The sequence below is a fragment of the Bufo bufo genome, chromosome 1, assembly GCF_905171765.1.
Source record: "Bufo bufo chromosome 1, aBufBuf1.1, whole genome shotgun sequence".
Lineage (NCBI taxonomy): Eukaryota > Metazoa > Chordata > Amphibia > Anura > Bufonidae > Bufo > Bufo bufo.
Genome location: NC_053389.1, coordinates 342,494,873 through 342,518,569, shown reverse-complemented (window position 1 = coordinate 342,518,569; position 23,697 = coordinate 342,494,873). Strand labels below are relative to the sequence as shown.

Genomic DNA, 23,697 nt, shown 5'->3' with positions numbered 1-23,697 from the left:
AGGGACAGGGCTCCATGGCTCCAATAGAGGGGCATTTGGGAGGTATGATAAAGCACTTCAGTCTCCCTCATCTGACCACCAGAAATCGAGCGCCCCCCTTGCAGTACTGCAACACTTGATCCCACTGTTCCCTCCCCCCTCCCCCCTCCCATCTAGGAGCCAGGCCAGACACGTCGCCCACACTTCTGCCTCCTTCCACCCTGTGCCCTGACTGTGAAGAAAAACCGCAGACAAGTCACGTGACTGGGATAGTCCACGTGACGCCTACGTCACCAAACCTAGCAGGAGCAGCTCCAATCTGAAGGCGACCGTCTTCTGAGTGCATTTGGTGCCGGAGGCTGCCGTGTGTTGCACGGGAGGTATGTGCTGGCTGTGAGGGTGGAGATTGTGCAGCAGGGCCCCGCTAGTCTGCATGTGCTTTCCGTATACTCTCTGGTGTACACACGTATACAGTGGTCACCGGGAGCGGCCTTCCCCCCCCCCAGTGGTCGGGCTGGGAATAGAGTTGCTGTGTTGCCTTAGCACCTGCCCTGGGGGAAGAGGCTGTTCCCCATCACCTGTGCCTGGCCCCGGGCTGCACTTGTATTCCGCTGCCAAGGTGACTTTGTTGGATCCCTGTCTCAGGAAGGCCGTTATTTTAAAGTTGTAGTAACTGTTTTTTCTTCACTGGCATACAGTTACATAAAGTAATAGGTAAACATGTCTCCCAAGTGTCCCTCTTTTTGACCTGGGGAATTAATACATAAATGTGTAATATTACATTTTCTAAATGGTTACTACCCGTATATTAGGCTACTTTCACACTTGCGGTAGCCTTTTCCGGCAGGCTGTGCTGGCACACTGCGGTTTCTGTCTGACCACCTCTTGGCGTGTTTGCTGTGTTGCGGCCGGACCTCCACACGGAGCCGGCAGGCTGTTCCCCCTTACCGTAAGTGTGAAAGTAGCGTTAGACCATAACTTCATTATTTGCTGCAGTTTGGACCTTACAATATCTATAATCTGATGCTTTACGTGCTAATAGTTAACGGGAGTCTGTCACCTCTTTTTCACCAATATAACTAAGAGCACTGCCCCACAGAAGATGGCAGACACATTCCAGACATACCTGTGTGCCCTATATGTCTGTATTCCATGCCCAGGAAAAGCACTTTTATTTTGCTGGAAAACGGCTCCCAAGTGCCCAAAGCAAACCAGACTGAAGAGGGGAGGGCTGCTGTAGCTGCTCATATTTTAGCATTGGTACCAGATAGAAATATAGGCCTGACCTTGTAAACGATACCAGAATCACAGCATTATATCCACTATATCAGGCCTCTTTCACACTTGCGTTGTTGGGATCCGGCGTGCACTTCCGTTGCCGGAGGTGCCCGCCGGATCCGGAAAAACGCAAGTGTACTGAAAGCATTTGAAGACGGAACCGTCTTCCAAATGCTTTCAGTGTTACTATGGCAGCCAGGACGCTATTAAAGACCTGGTTGCCATAGTAGCAGCGGGGAGCGGTATACTTAGTCCGTGCGGCTCCCGGGGCGCTCCAGAATGACGTCAGAGCGCCCCATGCGCATGGATGACGTGATCCATGCGATTACGTCATCCATGAGCGTGGAGCGCCCTGACGTCACTCTGGAGCGCCCGGGGAGCCGCACAGACGGTAAGTATACTGCTCCCCCGCTCCCCGCTACACTTTACCATGGCTGCCAGGACTTTAGCGTCCCGGCAGCCATGGTAACCACTCTGAAAAAGCTAAATGTCGGCTCCGGCAATGCGCCGAAACGACGTTCAGCTTAAGGCCGGATCCGGATCAATGCCTTCCAATGGGCATTAATTCCGGATCCGGCCTTGCGGCAAGTGTTCCGGATTTTTGGCCGGAGCAAAAAGCGCAGCATGCTGCGCTATTTTCTCCGGCCAAAAAACGTTCCGTTCCGGAACTGAAGACATCCTGATGCATCCTGAACGGATTTCTCTCCATTCAGAATGCATTAGGATAATCCTGATCAGGATTCTTCCGGCATAGAGCCCCAACAACGGAACTCTATGCCGGAAGACAAGAACGCAAGTGTGAAAGAGCCCTCAGAAGATATAGCCATTAGAAATCGAGTCAGGAGTGAAAGCTGTTTTTACTTTCACTCTCAGCTAAGCACTTGGGAGCAGTTTTTCAGCAGAATAAAATAAGCTTTTCCTGGACATGGAATAAAGGCACAAAGTGCATACAGGTATGCTTGGAAAGCGTTTGCAATCTTCTATGGGGCAGTGTTAGGGTACTTTCAAACTTGCGTTAAAGTTTTTTGGTATTGAGTTCAAACCTTTAAAAATGCAAAAATAAAATACTGGATCCGTTTTTCCGGATGACACCGGAGAGACAGATCCGGTGTTTCAATGCATTTATTAGACTGATCTGGATCCATCTACAAATGCTATCCGTTTGCACACAGATTTCCAGATCCCGCAGGCGGAACTGCCTGCGGGATCTTCACAACGCAAGTGTGAAAGTACCCTTAGTTATATTGAAAATGAGATATTGAGGTGCAAGAAAAAAAAAAATTGTCTCAGGGGCTCCACATGCTGTAAAAAAAAATAATAATGAACTTATACTCCCCTAGCCGATCCCCAGCTGCTGCAGTTCTGACGGAGTCAGTAATTATAGCAATACAAAGATATACCACCGGCGCTGATTACAATATTAAAGCAGCAGTGTCAAAAACAGCTCCGCAGTAGCTGTTATAAACGGGTTATACACATAATTTATAAAAAGGAGTCAGTAATTATGCTTTGGGTGGAGTTAGAGGCGTAGCCTAGTATAATATTGTCCCTCTTTGCAACTTTTAAAAGTTGGGAGGTATGCGTAAAGAGGTTTACTTTTTTAGTTTTCAGATTTTAACCTCTTCATGTCACAGCGATTTTTCACTTCCTGCTTTCCTGGAGCCATAACTTTTTTGATTGAGTGCGGGACAATAGCCCCGCGGGCGGTCGGACGTGCACAGCATCATTGTAATCTATGATCCTGTGCGCACGATCAATGCCGCTTCGGGAGATATGGCCCGCTCGCGGACTGTATATCTCGGAGGGCATACGGTCATGGGCAAGAGGCCTAAGTGCCCGCACCAGCGACTATGTTTTAAAGAAAATTTAAAGAAACCGTAAAAGGATCCGGTGAGTGCTGCATATATTATTATTTTCTCTCTAGACAAATGAATTAATTAATGTCCCTCTTAATTTTATTATTTTCATCTCCATATTTTGATCCCTCTAAATTCTTTGGAGCTGTGTGAGGGCTCGTTTTGTGGGGGGCGACTTGTAGTTTTCAGTGGTACCATTTTGGGTTGTGTATGACTTTTTGGTCACTTTTTTTTATTCATGTTTTTGTAGCAGGTGAAGTGACATAAAAACAACTACATATTGGCTATTTTGATATTTTTCCGTTACAGCGTTCATAGTAACGAATAAATGCGCTTATATTTTAATAGTATGGGCGTTTTGCAATGCAAATGATGTCTATTTTTACTGCTGGAAATGTGCTATCAGAAAATGACCTATTGTTTACATCACGTTCTTATGATTAACATATCTTTTAACCCTTTCGCTACCAGCGCTAGAGCGATGGCCAAACATGGCACCCGCTCACACATGCAACGGGCGTCATGGCTGTCGGGTCTTCGCTGTTTCGAACAGCAGAGACTCGTGGCAAGTTACCGCGACCGGCAATAATGCTGATTGCGGTAATTAAAGCCTTTAGATGCCGGGATCAAGTGAGATCACGGCATCTAAAGGGTGAAAAACCTGGAAGCTCCTGCTTCTGGGCTTCTTACTGGCATCCTCTGCGGCCAGTGAGGAATAATAAAAAATAAAAAACTGGATTTTGTACGCTCAAATATAAGCTTCAAAATCATAACAAAAAAAGGAATAAAACTATATACTTTTTGCATAGTAAAATAAGTACATAAATAACAAAAAATATAAACATCCAGGGTATCACCGTGACCAAAACACCAGTTCTATTAAAATATAAAAATATTTTTCCAATCAGGTGAATGGCGAAACAGAAAAGTGTCAAAATGGCCAATTGGCCATTTTTTCATTGCTTCTCTCACCCAAAAAAAGTTATAAAATGTGATCAAAAAATTGTACACACACCAAAATGGTATCAATAAAAACTACTGATTGTCCTGCGAAAATGAGCCCTCACACAGCTCAGTAGATATAACTATAAAAAAGTTATGGTGGTCAGAATATGGTGATTTAAAAAAATATGTGAGGAATATGGATTATTATTATTTAATGTCAGCCATGTTCCCACACCAACCATCTGCTGTCAGATAGCAGTGTTAGTGAACTCCACAGGGGGGCCCTGCTTCAAAGCCCAGTCAAATGGCTAGCAGGCCACCTTTTGTTTACAATTTCTCACCTCCAGTCAGATAGCAAGGATCCTGCAGGAAAGCTTCCCTTCAGGGGGTCTAGGCCATTCCCCAGTTCAATGAACATTATCAGACATCATGGAACTGGCGATTCATAAGGAATTATGAATCGCCTGTCCATCGCAGACCTAAACCAGATACATATTTGTGACCCTGTGGCCACGATGAACAGGCCCGTGGTCATAGTTTGGTGGAATGCCAGGGAGGGGGGATATACGTATCTCCCTACAGAAACCAAATAACTGTACCATGCTTGGACTCTACTGGTAGCCAGAACCCAGGTGGATCCATTGGTCCCAGAACCACCTCTCTGCGACATTCTGATCTGGAGCCATAAGCCCTAATCTGTTTTGTGACTCATTTGCTGCCAGCCCCAGAAGAGGGGGCGTGGACTCCTCCCAGAGGCCGGGAGGGGAGGGGCCGGCTACAGGTCAAAAGGCTTGTGCCAGCAAGCGGGCGTGTCTTTTTTTTCTGAAGGGGGGGGGTCACGCTGCATACTTGTTTGGAAGGGACCTGGAAACGGCTGACATGAATGCCTCCCATATGACAACAGCCAAGCTTTACAGAAACCCGTTATTTATCACCACCCAAAGGACTTATCCATCTGGTAAACTGACTTTTTTTTTCTGCTTAACCCTGTTGTACCACGCCATCTGTATTTACCACTCAGACCACTGTATATATTTTCTGTGTATATTGTGTTATGTCTAGTGAGCCCTTAAGGCAATTAACTATATAACTTAATCTTGTGCTGTTCTGGTATCTCGATCACGAATCCCCACGTCCGTGTTTCGGCCTAGTTATACGCTACTGCGGGTTGGTTTCTCACCCTATATAATCCCATTATCGGACCAGGTTTATATCAAATGAGAAGCTGGTGGCAGTCTTCCCGGGCTGAGGAAGCGCTGTTTCAGTGGGGCAGTAAAAAGGCTTCTTCAACTTGTTGCCTCTCTGTGCCCGTGTGGACAGGAGGAGTCTGTGAACACTGTACCTAGCTGACCATACCAGCTTCTCAGGGACGGTGTAACGTCACGCCTTGGTAACCAGTGACTGTACCGTATCTCGCTGGCTCTACGTATTTGACTTTCGGCGGCAGCGGGGTGCGGTATTCGTCACGTATTGGTGGCAGCAAAGTGGGATTGAGGTACTAGTGTGTGTGTGTGTGTGTGTGTGTGTGTGTGTGTTACCAATACTCCTAGACCCTAAAGACTACCAGCAGTAGCTTTTGCCGCTGGAGTCTTAAGATCAGCTCAACACTAGACAGTCTGAGTGCAAATACAATAAGGTGTGTGTGCATCAAGTTGCAGTCTGTGTCAGTGATCATCCGTGGCAATGATGGCCAGTAATACAAGAAGCAAGGCTAAGGAGATGGCCGATGCTAAGAACAGTGGCGGTGAGGACGCAGTCCAGATAACACAGCGCAATAATTATTTTGCTACTGAGAGAAAAACATGTGATTTATACTAAAATGAGCGTGCTGATTCCAAATATGAACTCGGAATTTGCCTGACACGTCTAGATTTTAACTCCTTAAGGACTTTGGGATTTTCCATTTTTGCGTTTTTGTTTTTCACTCCCCGCCTTCCCATAGTCCTAACTTTTTTTTATTTTTCAATTCACATAGCCTTATGAGGGCTTATTTTTTGCGGGACAAGTTGTACTTTCTAATGGTACCATTTATGGTTGCATACCATGTAGTAGGAAGCGGGGAAAAATTCCAAATGGGGTAGAATTGGGAAAAAACACAATTTTAAAGGTTTTTTTTGTGTTGTTTTTTTTTTACACTGTACACTATGCGGTAAAATTGACCTGTTATCTTCATTCTCCAGGTCAGCACAGTTACGATACCACTTGTATAATTTTTCATGCGTTTTAATACTGCAAAAAAAAAATTTTTTAAACCTTTTTGAGGGAAAAAAAAAAAATTTATAACCATATTCTGACCCCTATAACTTTTTTGTAGTTGTATGTATGGGGCTGTGGGAAGGCACATTTTTTTGTGGGACGATCTGTTCTTTTCAGTGATACCAATTTGAAGTGCTGCGCAACTTTTTGATCACTTTTTATAAAAAAAAATTATTGGGTAGTTGAAGTGACAAAAAAACTGCAAATTGGCTTTTTTTTTTAACTCGTTACGCCATTTGCCGTATTCCATTAACATTGTTATATTTTAATAGTATGGGCAGTATTTTTATTTTAAGGAAAGTGGGGGTGATTTTAACTTTTTATATATATATATATATATATATATATATATATATATATATATATATATATATATACAGGTCCTTCTCAAAAAATTAGCATATTGTGATAAAGTTCATTATTTTCTGTAATGTACTGATAAACATTAGACTTTCATATATTTTAGATTCATTACACACAACTGAAGTAGTTCAAGCCTTTTCTTGTTTTAATATTGATGATTTTGGCATACAGCTCATGAAAACCCAAAATTCCTATCTCAAAAAATTAGCATATCATGAAAAGGTTCTCTAAACGAGCTATTAACCTAATCTTCTGAATCAACTAATTAACTCTAAACACCTGCAAAAGATTCCTGAGGCTTTTAAAAACTCCCAGCCTGGTTCATTACTCAAAACCACAATCATGGGTAAGACTGCCGACCTGACTGCTGTCCAGAAGGCCATCATTGACACCCTCAAGCAAGAGGGTAAGACACAGAAAGAAATTTCTGAATGAATAGGCTGTTCCCAGAGTGCTGTATTAAGGCACCTCAGTGGGAAGTCTGTGGGAAGGAAAAAGTGTGGCAGAAAACGCTGCACAACGAGAAGAGTTGACCGGACCCTGAGGAAGATTGTGGAGAAGGACCGATTCCAGACCTTGGGGGACCTGCGGAAGCAGTGGACTGAGTCTGGAGTAGAAACATCCAGAGCCACCGTGTACAGGCGTGTGCAGGAAATAGGCTACAGGTGCCGCATTCCCCAGGTCACTTTTGAACCAGAAACAGCGGCAGAAGCGCCTGACCTGGGCTACAGAGAAGCTTTTTTCGGATGAAAGCAAATTTTGCATGTCATTCGGAAATCAAGGTGCCAGAGTCCTGGAGGAAGACTGTGGAGAGGGAAATGCCAAAATGCCTGAAGTCCAGTGTCAAGTACCCACAGTCAGTGATGGTCTGGGGTGCCATGTCAGTTGCTGGTGTTGGTCCACTGTGTTTTATCAAGGGCAGGGTCAATGCAGCTAGCTATCAGGAGATTTTGGAGCACTTCATGCTTCCATCTGCTGAAAAGCTTTATGGAGATGAAGATTTCATTTTTCAGCATGACCTGGCACCTGCTCACAGTGCCAAAACCACTGGTAAATGGTTTACTGACCATGGTATTACTGTGCTCAATTGGCCTGCCAACTCTCCTGACCTGAACCCCATAGAGAATCTGTGGGATATTGGGAAGAGAAAGTTGAGAGACGCAAGACCCAACACTCTGGATGAGCTTAAGGCCGCTATCGAAGCATCCTGGGCCTCCATAACACCTCAGCAGTGCCACAGGCTGATTGCCTCCATGCCACGCCGCATTGAAGCAGTCATTTCTGCAAAAGGATTCCCGACCAAGTATTGAGTGCATAACTGAACTTAATTATTTGAAGGTTGACTTTTTTTGTATCAAAAACACTTTTCTTTTATTGGTCGGATGAAATATGCAAATTTTTTGAGATAGGAATTTGGGGTTTTCATGAGCTGTATGCCAAAATCATCAATATTAAAACAAGAAAAGGCTTGAACTACTTCAGTTGTGTGTAATGAATCTAAAATATATGAAAGTCTAATGTTTATCAGTACATTACAGAAAATAATGAACTTTATCACAATATGCAAATTTTTTGAGAAGGACCTGTATATATTTGAAAAACTTTTTTATTTTTATTTTTTTTAAGTCACCTTGGGTGACAATAACTGGCAATCATTAGATTGCCTATTGTGTTCATTTATGTATATATAGACATTATTGAACACTTCATTTGCACTATACCAGTACAATGCTGCCACCTAATAGCCTATATTGGTATAGTCATCTAATGGGCACCGAAGCCTGCTTGAGGCTTCAGCCTATCAGATCAATGTAACAGGTTCTCCGATCTCAGCCGGGGAATGCTGTTACCGGTGCGGACGTGCGTGACTTCCGCTTCCGGACTGCGCAGATGCCGTGGTCACAGTTGACCACGGCATCTGAAAGGAAAAATGTATGCGTTCAGCGGGTCTCTATTTAAAATGGCAGAAACCCAGCGGCTATGGTGCCCACTGAACGTGCGAGCGGGCGCCATGTTTGGGGATCGGACTTCTGCCATACATGTATGGCGGAGGTCCTTAAAGGGTCAAGTTATACATGCAAAGCCTATTCAGTTATAATATTAATGCATTTTATTGGAGATATTCCAATGGACATATCCAGACCTGTTAGGACGCACTGAGGCTGATAGCAGTAAGTATATAAGGCAAGCTGAACAGATTATGATAAAGTGATCTGTTATAGTCTATCCGTTTTAAAACTTAAAGGGATTCTGTCACCAGGTTTCACCCCTGTCATCTAAACATATGCTGATGTTCAGGGCCTCATCACGATTCCTAATGTGAGCTTATAAATGTGATCTGTAGCCTTATTTTGCTAAAAAACTGCTTTTACTAACCTGTCACTCAAAGAAATAAGGTGCCCAAGGGGATGTCAAGCGATGCAAGGTGCCCTCCGCACCCACCGCCGTTTGTGCCCAGCGCCGCCTTTCCAGACTTCTGCACCGCCTCCTAATCCTCTGTGCCGCCTCTCGCTCTCCCTCCCTCCCCCCTCCTCCTGCTGTAAGGTCTCGCGCGTGCGCACAGGGCTCTGAGAGGCTGGCGCCAGAGTGCAGGTCATACAGGGGGTTGAGCGAAGTGCCGGCGCATGCGCACTTCGCTGTAAGAAGCCAAATTGAGAAGTCCGCACTAGGGATCGACCGATTATCGGTTTTACCGATATATTATCGGCCGATATTGAGGATTTTGAACGTTATCGGCATCTATTTTGCCGATATACCGATAACGTATTGGGAACACAGAACGCGCTGCTCTCAGCGCTCTCTGTGTTCCCTCCGCAGCACAGGGGAGAAGGAAGCAGTGTCTCCCTCCCCCTGTGCTGCTGCTGCCGCTGCCGCCAATGGCAGGAGAGGAGACAAGAGGAGGGGAGGGGCTGTGGCCGCTGTGCCACCAATGAAGATGAGTCATTCATTCATTCATATACAGGAGGCGGGAGCTGCAGAATCACATAGCCGGCTCCCGACCTCTATGAACTGTAGCTGCGGTCCGCGGTAGTTAACCCCTTAGGTGCCGCGGATTGCAGCTACCGCTCATAGAGGTCGGGAGCCGGCTATATGATTCTGCAGCCAGCTCCCGCCTCCTGTATATGAATGAGAGACTTATCTTCATTGGTGGCGCAGTGCGCCCTCCCCCCCCAATATTAATCATTGGTGGAGCAGTGCGCCCCCACCCCCATCCCAATAGTAAAAACATTGGTGGCGCAGTGCGCCCCCCCCCCCAGTATTAATCATTGGTGGCGTGGCCACAGGATCCCCTCTCTCCTGCTCCTCCGATCGGAGCCCCAGCTGTGTAATCCTGGGGCTCCGATCGGTTACCATGGCAGCCAGGACGCTATTGAAGCCCTGGCTGCCATGTTCAGCTCCATGCTGCTGTGTGCACAGTGCACAGAGCAGCAGGGACAGTGTGAGATCCTATTCACCCTGATAGAGATCTATCAGGGTGAATAGGACAAGGGTTCTAGTCCCTAAGGGGGCTAAAAGTTAGTAAAACAAAACAAAAAAACCCACAAAAATATTAAGTATAAATGAAAAAGATTTACAAAAAAAAATAAAAATACACGTTAACAATAAACATATTCTTTTCAGCAGATTTGTGTAGGAATTTTTTTTTTTCTCAAAAATGAAAATTCCCAGAATATCGGTATAAATTATCGGCTATCGGCCTGAAAATTCACAAATTATCGGTATCGGCCCTAAAAAATCAATATCGGTCGATCCGTAGTCCGCACGGGCGTATCAGGCAGAGCCCTGTGCGCACGCGCGAGATCTTACAGCAGGAGTAGGGGGGAGGGAGGGAGGGAGAGCGAGAGGCGGCACAGGGATTAGGAGGCGGCGCAGAAGTCTGGAAAGGCGGCGCTGGGCACGAACGGTGGTGGGTGCGGCGGGCACCTTGCATCGCTTGACATCCCCTTGGGCACCTTATTTCTTTGAGTGACAGGTTAGTAAAAGCTGTTTTTTAGCAAAATAATGCTACAGATCAAATTTATAAGCCCACATTAGGAATCGTGATGAGGCCCTGAACATCAGCATATGTTTAGCTGACAGGGGTGAAACCTGGTGACAGAATCCCTTTAAGATGGATAAACGCAAATGTGTGAACGATCCAGACAATTTCTGATACATATGTGGCAAATACACTACGAGTGCGTCTTGCAGCTTGGGATACATTTGTGCTAGTAGTGCAGAACTACCTTTGGAACAGACGAGCTGCAAACTATGCTGAATTAGTAGACAACATGCTTACAGCAAATGAACAACTTGGCTGCCGAATGTCATTGAAAGTGCATTCCTTACATTCCCATCTTGACTTTTTCCCACCAAATTTGGGACACGTAAGTGACGAACATGGAGAGCGGCTCCATAAAGATATTTCTACAATGGAGAACAGGTATCAAGGCCGCTGGAATCCCAACATGATGGAGGACTACTGCTGGTTTTTGCAACGGGAAAATATGACCGTTCACAAATGCAAAAGCAGATGCCTGAAGCACTTTTAACAGTGCTGGGCCTTGCTCAAGTAAGACTTTTAAACTGAAAAACGAGACTTGGGGCTCATGCACACGACAGTATGGCTTTTTCAGTGTTTTGCGGTCCGTTTTATACGGATCCGTTCAGTTTTTTGTTTCTGTTGCGTTTCCGTTCCGTTTTTCCGTATGCCATATACAGTAATTACATAGAAAAAATTGGTCTGGGCATAACATTTTCAATAGATGGTTCAGCAAAAACGGAACGGATACGGAAGACATACAGATGCATTTTCGTATGTGTTCTGTTTTTTTGCGGACCCATTGACTTAAAGGAGCCAAGCACCGTGATTTGCGGACAAGAATAGGACATGTTCTATCTTTTCACGGTACTGAAATACGGAAATACTGAAACGGAATGCACGCGGAGACAGTTTTTAGTTTTTTTTGCTGAACCATTGAAATGAATGGTTCAGTATATGTACTGCATACTGAACTAAAAAAAACACGGCCAGTATACTGAATGCAATGAGTGTGCATGAGCCCTTATTGAAATGTTGTTGTTCCATTACATTTTCATACACTGTTTACTTACGCAAAGTTTGATGTAGATCAGGTAATTGGAGTAAAACTCGTTCTGTTCAAAATTATCCAATGCTTTCCAAGTGCTAAATTCATTTAGGCATACTTATGCATAGCAACATTTCGTGACGTGTTACAGCAATTCTGACTTCGGATCTGTAATCCGCATACTCGATTTAGTATAGGACAAATGGTGTTTGCCCAGTAGCAGACAAAAAGTTTTTTTGTTGTTGCGTGGTGTAATGGGCCAAGAGGAGGTGGAATGCGACTTTCTTCAAGGCGAGGGGGAGCGCGGCCAAAGCTCCCAAGGAGCTAGTTGCCGGCGGTGATGCCCACGGTGGGCCGCACTCCACCTGCCCATCCCCCCAGCCAGGCAGGCTCGGCTGCTCTCCTACAGGTTGCTCTAGACCGTCTCCAGGCTTCCTACGAGATCCTCATGGTGGCTGCAGAGCGTCGCGAGCAAGCACATGCTCAGCGTGAGCACCAGCTACAAGTGCTCCAGCTCCAACTCTAGCAACCATCTCCAGCCCGATGTGAGTCTCCAGAGATCCGGATTCCCAAATTGCAGGCGGAGGACTTCCCCCTACTGGACAAAGATGGGGACCTGTACACCTTTTTGTTGGCGTTTGAGACAACCTGCCATCAGTACCAGCTTCTGGAGGACCAGTGGGTCCGATTCCTAACGCCATGTCTCTTAGAGGAAAAGCCCTTGAAATCTTTGGGTACCTGCCCAGCGAGACCATCCTGAGCTATGAGGACATCAAGCAGGCTTTGATCCGGCAGTACAGGGCTCACAAGCGATCCAAAACGGATCAGTTTTGCCCTAATGCATTGTGAATGGAAAAGGATCCGCTGAGAATGCATTGGAGATCACCACTGTCCAGCAGCTGAAGGAGCTCATTGCCACAGAGCAGTTTTTGTGGAATTGCCCGGAGGACCTCCAGCAGTACATCCCTGACTGGAAGCCAAAGGGGGCCTCCGCAACAGCAGCCCAGGACTTCAGAGGCCTGGAAATCTGTCAGCTGGAGAGGGGGTAAGATGCACGCAGCACCTATTACCCCTGCCCCTAGACCCAAGTGGGCACCGGCCCCTGCTTTACTTTCCACGTCTGTGGGGCATCCCCGACTTTGCCACCTATATAAGCAGCCAGGACACTTCAAGGCCATGTGTCCACAGCGCCCGAGGGACCCGTCCCAGAAACCGTCCACTGTGTTGTGGGTGGGGGTGGTAGGAGGTCCCTTGACAATTTTCAACCCGTCACCGTGGGTCAGGCCATGGCCATGGGACTTAGAGACACCGGCTCTGAGATGACTCTGGTACGGCCTGAGCTGGTGGAACCCCATGATTTATTGCCCGGGAGATCCCTTACTGTCTCCAGGCTCGGAGGAGTAGAACTGGTGCTGCACGTCGCCGAGGTGTATTTGGACTGGGGGGCCGGTTGAGGAGTGAGGGAGGTGGGGGTATCCTCAAATATCCCTGTCAGTGTTTTGCTGGGGATGGATTTGGGGCGGCTTGTGTCTAAGTACGTGGCCGCTGACACCCTGAGGTCCGATCCCCCAGAATGTGATGCCATGTCCACCCCTGTTGATACTGTTTATGTTCATAACATGCCTGTTGGTGGGGGAGGGGGTCATGTGTGCCTCTCCCCTCAGTGGGGAGGGGGTCATTCACGCCAGCTGTGGTGAGGCCCCAGGGTGTGGCCAGCAAGCATGCTGGTACCTGTTGTCCTCAGGTGTGGTGACTGAGGGAGAAAAGCTGGGGGCAGACAGCTGCGGAGGAGGAGCATGCAAATGAGGTCAGGGCTGTCCTAGGAGAAGTAGGGCTCCCAGGTAAAGCCTCAGTGCAGGGTTCCTCCACAACTGGGATGTCAGAGGGCCAGGTTAAGCTACTTTCACACTGGCGTTTTGGCTTTCCGTTTGTGAGATCCTTTCACGGCTCTCACAAGCGGTCCAAAACGGATCAGTTTTGCCCTAATGCATTCTGAATGGAAAAGGATCCACTCAGAATGCATCAGTTTGCCTCTGTTCCATCTCCATTCCGCTTTGGAGGCGGACACCAAAACGCTGCTTGCAGCGTTTTGGTGTCCGTTTGAAACTGAGCCAAATGGATCCGTTCTGACACACAATGTAAGTCAATGGGGACGGATCCGTTTTCTATGACACAATCTGGCACAATTGAAAACTGATCCGTCCTCCATTGACTTTAAATAGTGTCCAATCCGTCTTGGCTATGATAAAGAAAGATAATACAAACGAATCTGTTCTGAACGGATGCAGACATTTGTATTATCTGAACGGATCCGTCTGTGCAGATCCATGACTGATCCGCACCAAACGCGAGTGTGAAAGTAGCCTTAGACCACCTGGACTGGCGATTTGGTCGGAAGCCGAGGGGAAGCAGGCACTACCAGCGGTGGCAGCGGCCATAGCTGCTGTCACGCGCAGTGGGAGTGCTGGGGCCCTAGGGGCCCCTCAGGGGTCTGATGGCTTCCCCCCCACCGACCAAGTGGCTGCCAAGTCAGATGGAGGCCAGGAGACAGGTCCCGAGGACCTGACGGAGGATGTGGCAGTCTCGTCTATTCTGGCCACGTCCAGTCAGGGGTTTCAGGTGGCGTTAGGGGCTAGCACCAGCTTGAAAGCTCTCATGGAGCAGGTGGCACTGCCTCCCTTGGACTCAGACCTCCAGAGGGCGGTCTGGGACCAAGGACAGTTGTCGGGAAACTGTCTAGCAGGACTCGCCAGAGGCTTGGCCTGGGGCCTGACCATTTGTGGTACCCTATTCGTTCAGGGCAGAGTTTTTGTTGGTTGCGCATGAAATTCCGATGGCCAGATACCCAGGGGCCGCTAAGACAGAGGCCTGGAAGGGAGACGTAGCCACCCCTGGGGTGTCTGTCATCAAGTGTGTCATGCGCTTCAGGAAAAGGCGCAGGCCTTGTCGCGATTGGGGCACCACCGTATGGGGCAGGCCCACACCAACCAGAAGCGGGGGTGCGACCAGAAGGCTTGTGAGAGGACCCACTAGGTGGGCCAGCAAGCGTGGATACTGGTTTCCATACCTCAGGACAAGCTTCATGTGGCCTGGGAAGTCCCGTGCCTCGTGCACCAGCGGCTCAATGCCAGGATGTACCTGGTCATCCTGGACCACGCCCAGGGAAGGCAGAAGGCCTTCCCCGTGAACCTGATGCAGGTGCATCATGAGTGGGAGGCAGGTGCACTCCTGGAATGCTGCCCCTTCCGGGAAATTTTCACGAAAACACCCGGAAGGACTGAGTCCACCGAGATGCCGTTGGGCATGGAGTATGCCCCTGCCACTTCTAAGCGGGTGGTCAAGCTGCTTAAGAGACTCAAAGGGTACCCGGCCGCGTACCTGAAGGTCTTTGCTATCTTCGGTCCTACATGGGAGGATCCCTGAGAGAATCTGGCGCAGATGCACGGGCATATGTGCCAGGCAGGCTAGACCCTTATGCCAGGAAATTGCCAGCTAGGCAGGCGGGGAAGCTTTTGAACAGGAGCCCGGGAGTGTGGATGCCAGCGCATCATGGCTCGCTCCCCGGGAAAAGGACCAGGTGATGTCCTTCCTGGGCACTGCCGGGTACTATAGGGGGTTCGCGCCCCACTATAGTAGCCTGGCTAGGCCCCTGATGGACAGCACCAGGAAGAAGTTGCCCTATTGCAAGACTGCCTTCTAGGCGCTGAAAAACTCCTTTTCCAGCTTCCCTGTACCCCAGGCAGACGACTTTGCGCGGCTGTTTATAGTACCGACTGACGCCAGTAATTGTGGCCTCGTGTCATGCTCAGTCAGGGTGACTCCATTGGTCAGGAACGAATGGGAGGTGGGTACGTGGGAGCCTTGCGCTCCAGCCGTACCACTTTGTTATTCGCCACCAGAGAGGGTGCGTGTCGCATACCAACCCACCGCGTCACGTGACAAGGGTTGCCCAAGCCCTTCAGGCTGATTCACCTCACGCTACCACATGCTGTTACCCCCTGCGCCAGGCCATAACGCGAGCATAAATCGATAAATCGCCACCTGAAGCCTGTGGCACACCCACGCAATAACATGAAAATGTTGCTGCCACCACCAGCCAGTTATAAGGTTGACAGCACACCCCTGAGTGTTCCACTCGCAAGCAGAGACACACACACACACACACACACGCGGTAGTAAGCCTCACGGAAAAACATACAGCCTCAGACTGCACACACTCTTCATAGAGCTAACAGGTTCTTAAGGTTACAAGACAAACCATCAAACTTTTAGGTTTAATGTATAAAAAATAGACAGTACTTGGTTACAAAAAATGGCAAAAAGACATACAGAAATGGAAAACAATTGTAAAATAAAAAGGAGAAAACAAAAAGTTTTTTGTGTGGTAAAAGTCCTTTCCTCCCAGGAGATTTGGGCAGAGTAATGGTCCAGCGCTTCTTCATGATACATATCTCACTGTTACGAGTCCTAGCATATCAAACGCTACACGTCCAGGATGCTCGGAATATGAGATTCTTATTTTTAAGTGTAACTGTCGTTTCATTTTTTATGCTGTAATGGTATAGTGTACCCTACAGTATATGTGCATTTGTGTTTTAAAATGTACTCCTCTTCTGTTTTACAAGAAAAAAACTACCACAAAATCTTTTGTCACTTTACTTTAGTGCAGCCTCAGTGCGTTGCCATGTGCAGTCCGTATTCTTTTTTTCAAAACAAGAGACGGATCAGCTCTGGGAGGAGGAGCTCAGCCCTGGATGCATGTTCACAGTGTTGTAGGACACTGTCTCCACCTCCCAGCCTTCGTGCAGAGTCTAGTAATGCACGCAAGGGACCAATCAGAGTGGTCCCTTGCCGACAATCATTGCGATTGGTTAGTCTATACAGACTAACCAATCGGAGCGTGACACTGTAAAAATGGCGGTTTCAGGTTGTGATCTCCACTCTGCAGATCACAGCCTGAAATCTGGTAAGACCCCCTGTGTGCCGCCGTGCCCCTCAAGATTTCTGTGCCCCCAGTGATTTTTAGTGCCCCCCAGTTCCCTAAGATGCCACCACTTCCCCCGTTCTCCCCTGACCCTCTGTGCCGGCATTGATGGCAGCGGCTCAGGAATGGAGCCGCTGCATCAGCAGAGAGTGTTAGCTAGGGCTGCAGCTAACGATTATTTGAATAATCGATTAGTTGCCGATAATTTCAACGATTAATCGGAAAAAACAACAAAGCCAAAATAATGGGATTATGTCATTTTACTTGAAAAAATATGTATAAAGGCCATATTAAAACAATTTTAGGTGTTACATAATTATAAAAATTTTGCATTTAAATGTAAAAAAGACAACATATCCACATGGTCAGGGCTGAGGCTAGCTCTCTTCTTACACGCTATGTTGCCCATTGCTGAGAAGAGGCGTTCCGATGGTGTGGATGTACTTGGGATAGACAAGTATGATCTTGCAAGTTTAACCAATGTAGGATACCTGTCTTCGTTAGACTTCCACCAGCTCAAAGGGTTGCCATCATTGTGGAGAGGCTTCTCAGCAAAATAGGACTGTACTTCGTTTCTGACAATATCCTCTTCCATGTGTTGTCCCTCTGTGTCCTCTTCACTGCTGCCACCAGACTCGAGGAGACTCTCCAGTATAGATGTTCTTGATATTGAAGGTCCTGGCTCAGCATCAGCTGTCGAAGTAGACGTGCTAGTTTCCTGCTGCTCTTCCAGGATCTCGGTTCTTCTTAGCGCAAGCAGCTCTGTCTGCACTTTTGCCTGCACATTTATAATTTGTTCAGGTGTCAGAAACTTCAGCTTCCTAAATCTTGGGTCCAGTGCAGCGGAAATTGACAGGATTTAGAACCTTAAGTTATATAGGATAAACCAGGCACTCAAGTATGGAGTATATTGATAAGGGTATTTATTCCCACAATAGAATATAACAATAAAATTCACCAATAAAATACTATAAAATATAAAAAAACACTTTAAACCATATTAGCAGCAATAATATACATATACACCAAAAGTCAATGCGTTAATTGGATAGCAGCGGCATCAGTACATAAATTAGCAGCAGCAATGGACATATGCACTAGTTAATAAATAGCGGCATTGGACATATGCAGTTTGGAGATGCTGAAGTCATTGGGTTCAGAAGACAAGGAAAACGCAGGAAAACCGCAGTTGATAGCAAAGTCTTATAAGCGCTTTTTCGGTTTTGGTAATATTGAATTGCACAGCGGTGGCGTCCCACCGATTTGAGCAACTGTGTTGCTTAGTTTTACCTGGCCAGTATGTCTTTGTCCTACGTCCGGATCTGTAGAAATTTGCTGTGGGCGCGGTGTCACCTGGATATCCTGCTCACGAAAGCAATGTCTGTGGCTTTGTTAGGATTCCTCCGGTGTTCGTCGCTCTCAACGCTCTCGTCGCTCTCAACTTGTTCAAACGAAGGGACTTCCCAGAGAGGCAAGGAGGGCGTGCTCTACCGTGTGCAGCTGCTCATTAGTATTAGGATTTAGAACCTGTTCTGATAGGATATCATGCCAACTGCTGTGAAGCTGGTCCTTTACTGTGGCTTGGAAGCTCCTCATGGACGCAGTTTCAATGGAAGCACGCTCAGTGGACCTCAACAACCCCTTAACAATTGCAGGCAGTGAAGATAGAGATAGATACTCTTGCCCACTCATGAACACAGTGGCACACTCAAAAGGCTTAAGTGCCGTACAAAGCTCCTCAAGAACAGTCCACTGTTCTGGCTTTAGATCCCGATAATGTTTGCCCTTTATGGTAACTGATGGGTCTGACAGGGTTGCAGTAACTGGCCACCTTTGCTAAAGGAGTCTGTTAGCCATATAGTAAGTGCTGTTCCATCTGGTGCTGACATCTTGCACAAGCTTATGTTCTGCTGTACCCATCTGCTTCTGCTTCTCCTTCAACTTGGTGCTGGCTAATTCACTTTTTTTTTTAAGTGTTCAACCAGTCCTCTAGCAACACTGACTCAATACCTGCATTTTTCATTGCAGCATTAATAACAAGCTGCAAAGTGTGGCCAGTGCATCGGATACTGGACCATCCATGCTTCTCCAGGATGTTCGCAGCAGCCACCATGTTTGCAGCATTGTCATGGACAAGGGCAATAATTTTTTTAGGTGGAATTTGAAATCTCTCCAAAACCTCTTCTAACCAACCTGCAATGTGTGCAGCTGTGTCTCTCCTCCAGGGGCATGGTTGTCAGACAGATGGAATTCATCTTCCAATCATCCCCTATGTAGTGGCATGTAATGCCAAGGTAAGCCTCAGTTGCTACGCTGGTCCATATGTCTGCAGTCAACGCTATTCTGTTCTCATTATGATGAATGGTATCTGTCACATGCTGAAAGGTCTCCCTGTACTTACTCTCCATTAGTGTAGTGAAATGGGTTCTTGATGGGAGCTTGTATGAAGGATTTAGTGCACTAACCATGCTTTGGAATCCTTTGTCTTCAACCATGGACAGTTTTCGCATGTCAGTGACTAACATTTTTAATACAGCATCTGTGAGAACAGAAGCTTGTGCTGGTGTACATTGGGGATTTACATGCACAAATTTACTCATGGAGCGCTGCTTCTTACTGAAAATGATTGAAAAAGAAATATATTAGTAAAAATCTATTTCTAACTTACATACATGAGTAGGTTTGACAGAAAGAGCTTTTTACCTGCATAAATTAATACAGATCATTTATTATTACTTACGTACTGACTCCCCATTCCCCACTGCCTGCCATTTCAAATTTGCAGTGGTGGTGCCTGCAGCTAGTTGCAGTGAGCATGGAGGACCAGCCCTGAGTCGGAGAGGGCAGACATAATTGGGGCCACATGCCGCTCGTCATCATCATACATGCAGACTGAGGCAGACATTACCTTTTAGGCCCAGTCCGGAGGGAATGGGACTGAGCTGAGGAGACTTTCTCGCCACTCTGCGCGCCGCTCACACACTGCGATCAGAGGCCCTGTGTCACGTGACTCCAGCGTTCAGCGTCGGTGGGCGGAGTCTGCAGCAAGTGAGGAGGAAGAGGCTGAGCCTGGGTGGCCGTTGCAGATGGCAATGTGTATGCAAGTCTGATGAAGGGGTGGGCGAAAGCGGGTAAACGGTGCTGCCAACGAATCGGACGATTATTCGATATCTGGATTCGACGGCAATGAATCTAGTTATCGAATATTATCGATTACCTCGATTTATCGTTGCAGCCCTAGGGTTAGCTGTAATTTGCCATGGCAACCATATGCCTTACAAAGGTGTCTGGGCTGCCATGTATCTTTAAAGGTGTCCAGGCTGCCATGTATCTAAGGCTGATAAGACCCTGAGTGTCTGATCAACCTTAGTGTAAATGTAGCAGTGCATTGCAATAGATGACTATTGCAATGCACTGTATAGAGATCAGGCCCACTGGATCTTCAAGATCCAGATGTGTCTTGATAAATAAATGAAAAAGTGTAAAAAAATAAATAAAAAAAATCTACTGGAGTCTGTTGCCTCCCATTGCCCTGCTGACCTGGGCTTCACATTACAGGGATCATGCTGTAGATGGGGTCAGTAAAGTAAAAGCATCAGTGGGAAAGCAGCACAGGTTACAATAGCAGACTATTAAAACAAATGCTTACTGATTTTATGTAATGCAGGGCTTGTCTCTGATTAGCTGCATGTTTGAGGATACACATTGCTTTTGGGTAGTGGAGGAAGCTAGTGCTAGTGCATGTGAGGAGAGCAAGGGCGTATGGGAAGTGAGGGAAATACAGGACGGCCTCAAGAAAGGGCAAACATCACCACAGGAAGTGCAGCAGAAGGCATTTTAGGAAGAAGCTGAAATACATGCACACAGTAATATGGTTGCTAAGGGCTGAATACAGACACCAGAAAGGTAAAATTAACTGAAAAATGCAGCTTCGTGAATATCTTCCCTTTAGCATCACATATGTTAGGAATTTCATTTTTGGTAGTGAAATGGCAGTTACATTTTAAAGGGGTTCTACAGTTTGTTTAAACTGATGGTCTATCTGGATAGATCATCAGCATCTGATCGTCGGGGGTCCGACAGCCGGGATCCCTGCCGATCAGCTGTTTGAGAAGGCAGCGGCACTCCAGGAGCGGTGCGGCCTTCTCACTGTTTACCGCAGGCCCAGTGACGTCATGACTAGTATCAACTGGCCTGGGCTCTGTTCACTTGAATGGAGCTTAGCCCTGCCCAGGCCAGTTGATACTAGTTGTGGCGTCACTAGGCCTGTGGTAAACAGTGAGAAGGCCGCGCCGCTGCCTTTCCAAACAGCTGATCGGTGGGGGTCCTGGTTATCAGACCTGTGCTGATCAGATGCTGATGATCTATCCAGAGGATAGATCATCAGTTGAAACAAACTCCAGAACCCCTTTAAGAAGATGAAGTTGATATGCCATATCTGGTGTCCATGCGATGCCCCCATCATAACAGGGTTGATAAGCTAGATTTTGGGGACATCCGATCCCTACTGAACAAGTTATGAAGGATTACGTATTATGGTTCATGCTCTGGTTAGGAAGCCTCCATGCTGACGCAAGGCGCCAGAGAGTCTGCTGTCCCCTGTCCCAAGTGTGACCAGCAAACTGGCCGATCCTCGTTACCATCTTTGTGCTAACTACCCCCCCGGTGTTTTCCCAGGTGTGAGGCAGACCTCTTTGGCTCTCTATGCAGCCTTTAATTAATAAATCCATTGCCCCCAACATGGCTGCTGGCCTTACAATACAAATACATAAATATCCACTGTATACATGTAAATGACACCGGAATGTTACACTAAGGCTACTTTCACACTACCGTTCAGAGCGGGTCCGTCTGATGTCTGCTCAGACGGATCCGCTCATATAATGCAGACTTGGGATCCGTTCAGAACGGATCCGTCTGCATTATATTGTAGAAAAATTTCTAAGTGTAAAAGTAGCTTCAGACGGATCCGTCCAGACTTTACATTGAAAGTCAATAGGGGACGGATCCGTTTGAAGATTGAGCCATATTGTGTCATCTTCAAACGGATCTGTCCCCATTGACTTACATTGTAAGTCTGGACGGATCCGCTTGCCTCCACACGGCCAGGCGGACACCCGAACGCTGCAAGCAGCGTTCAGGTGTCCGCTTGCTGAGCGGAGCGGAGGCTGAACGCTGCCAGACTGATGCATTCTGAGCGGATCCGCGTCCACTCAGAATGCATTAGGGCAGTACGGATGCGTTCGGGGCCGCTTGTGAGCCCTTTCAAACTGAGCTCACAAGCGGACACTCGAACGCTAGTGTGAAAGTAGCCTTAGACGTATAACTATAAAACATATAATATGACAGCAAACATTATACTAACTAAAGATAAGGTGTTCCTTATTCCTGACAGTGCAGATGAGCGCACAGATAAACATAGGAATGGGCTGCCCCTAGCGCCCTCTTAAAGGGGGAGGGTTGAGGAATATGGATTATTATTTAATGTCAGCCATGTTCCCACACCAACCATCTGCTGTCAGATAGAAGAGGTAGTGAACTCCACGGGGGGCCCTGCTTTAAAGCCCAGAAAATCTAGCAGGCCACCTTTGTTTACAATTTCTCACCTCCATTCAGATAGAACGGATCCTGCAGGAAAGCTTCCCTGCAGGGGGTCTAGGCCATTCCCCAGTTCAATTAACATTATCAGACGACATGGAACCGGCGATTTATAAGGAATTATGAATCGCCCGTCCATCGCAGACCTAAACCAGATACATATTTGTGTCCCTGTGGCCACGATGAACAGGCCTGTGGTCATAGTTTGGTGGGGGGATGCCAGGGAGGGGAGATATACATATCTCCCCACAGAAACCAAATAACGTTACCATGCTTGGACTCTACTGGTAGCCAGAACCCAGGCGGATCCATTGGTCCGAGAACCACCTCCCTGCAACATTCTGATCTGGAGCCATGAGCCCTAATCAGTTTTGTGACTCATTTGCTGCCAGCCCCGGAAGAGGGGGAGTGGACTCCTCCCAGAGGTCGGGAGGGGAGGGGCCGGCTACAGGTCATAAGGCTTGTGCCACAGCAGGCAGGCGTGTCTTTTCTTCTGAAGGGGGGTCACGCTGCATACTTGTTTGGAAGGGACCTGGAAACGGCTGACATGAATGCCGTCCATGTGACTACAGCCAAGCCTTACAGAAACCCATTATTCATCACCACCCAAAGACTCATCCATCTGTTAAACTGACTTTTGTTCTGCTTAACCCTGTTGTACCACGCCATCTGTATTTACGACTAAGACCACTGTATATATTTTCTGTGTATATTGTGTTATGTCTAGTGAGCCTTTAAGGCAAATAAATATATAATTTAATCTTGTGCTGTTCTGGTATCTCGAATCCCCACGTCCGTGTTTCGGCCTAGTTATCCGCTACTGCGGGTTGGTTTCTCACCCTATATAATCCCATTAGCGGTGGCAGTCTTCCCGGGCTTAGGAAGCGCTGTTTCATTGGGGCAGTGAAAAGGCTCCCTCAGCTTGTTGCCTCTCTGTGCCCGTGTGTACAGGAGGAGTACCTGCAGGCCCTTTTCACCCATTTTCACCTAGGCAGGCCCTCTGGTATGAGCCCCCCCCCCCAACCCCCTTTCCACCTTTCCCCATTTCAGGATGGCAGAGCGAAAGTGGGCAGAGTGTTAGCTGTAATGTCCAGCTAACCCTCTGCTTGAAACGGCTGACATCGGTGCTGGCACCGATGTCGGTCATTTAACCCCTTCCATGCCGTGGTCCTTAGCGACCGCTGTATGGGGGGGGGGGGGGCTAAGCATCGGGCCACTTCTCTGCTGTGGCAGCAGCCCGATGCTTGAAGGGTAAACTGAGGGAGGGAGGCACAGGCATTCGGGCTTGCTGTGGTATATCTAAGCCTGATCAGGCTTAGTGTGAGTTCAATACACTGCAGTACACTATTTAGTGTACTGCAGTGTGTTG

General features: G+C 47.3%; 1 protein-coding gene across 1 annotated transcript in view; it reads left to right on the top strand.

Annotated features, from left to right (window-relative positions):
• The first annotated feature begins 180 nt into the window (after positions 1-180).
• The window catches only part of LOC121009484 (cysteine-rich and transmembrane domain-containing protein 1-like), a 122,028-nt gene continuing 98,511 nt past the window's right edge, over positions 181-23,697 (top strand). The window contains exon 1 of the mRNA XM_040442634.1: positions 181-359. The gene's annotated coding sequence lies outside the window, so the exon portion shown is untranslated. The remainder of the gene's footprint in view (positions 360-23,697) is intronic.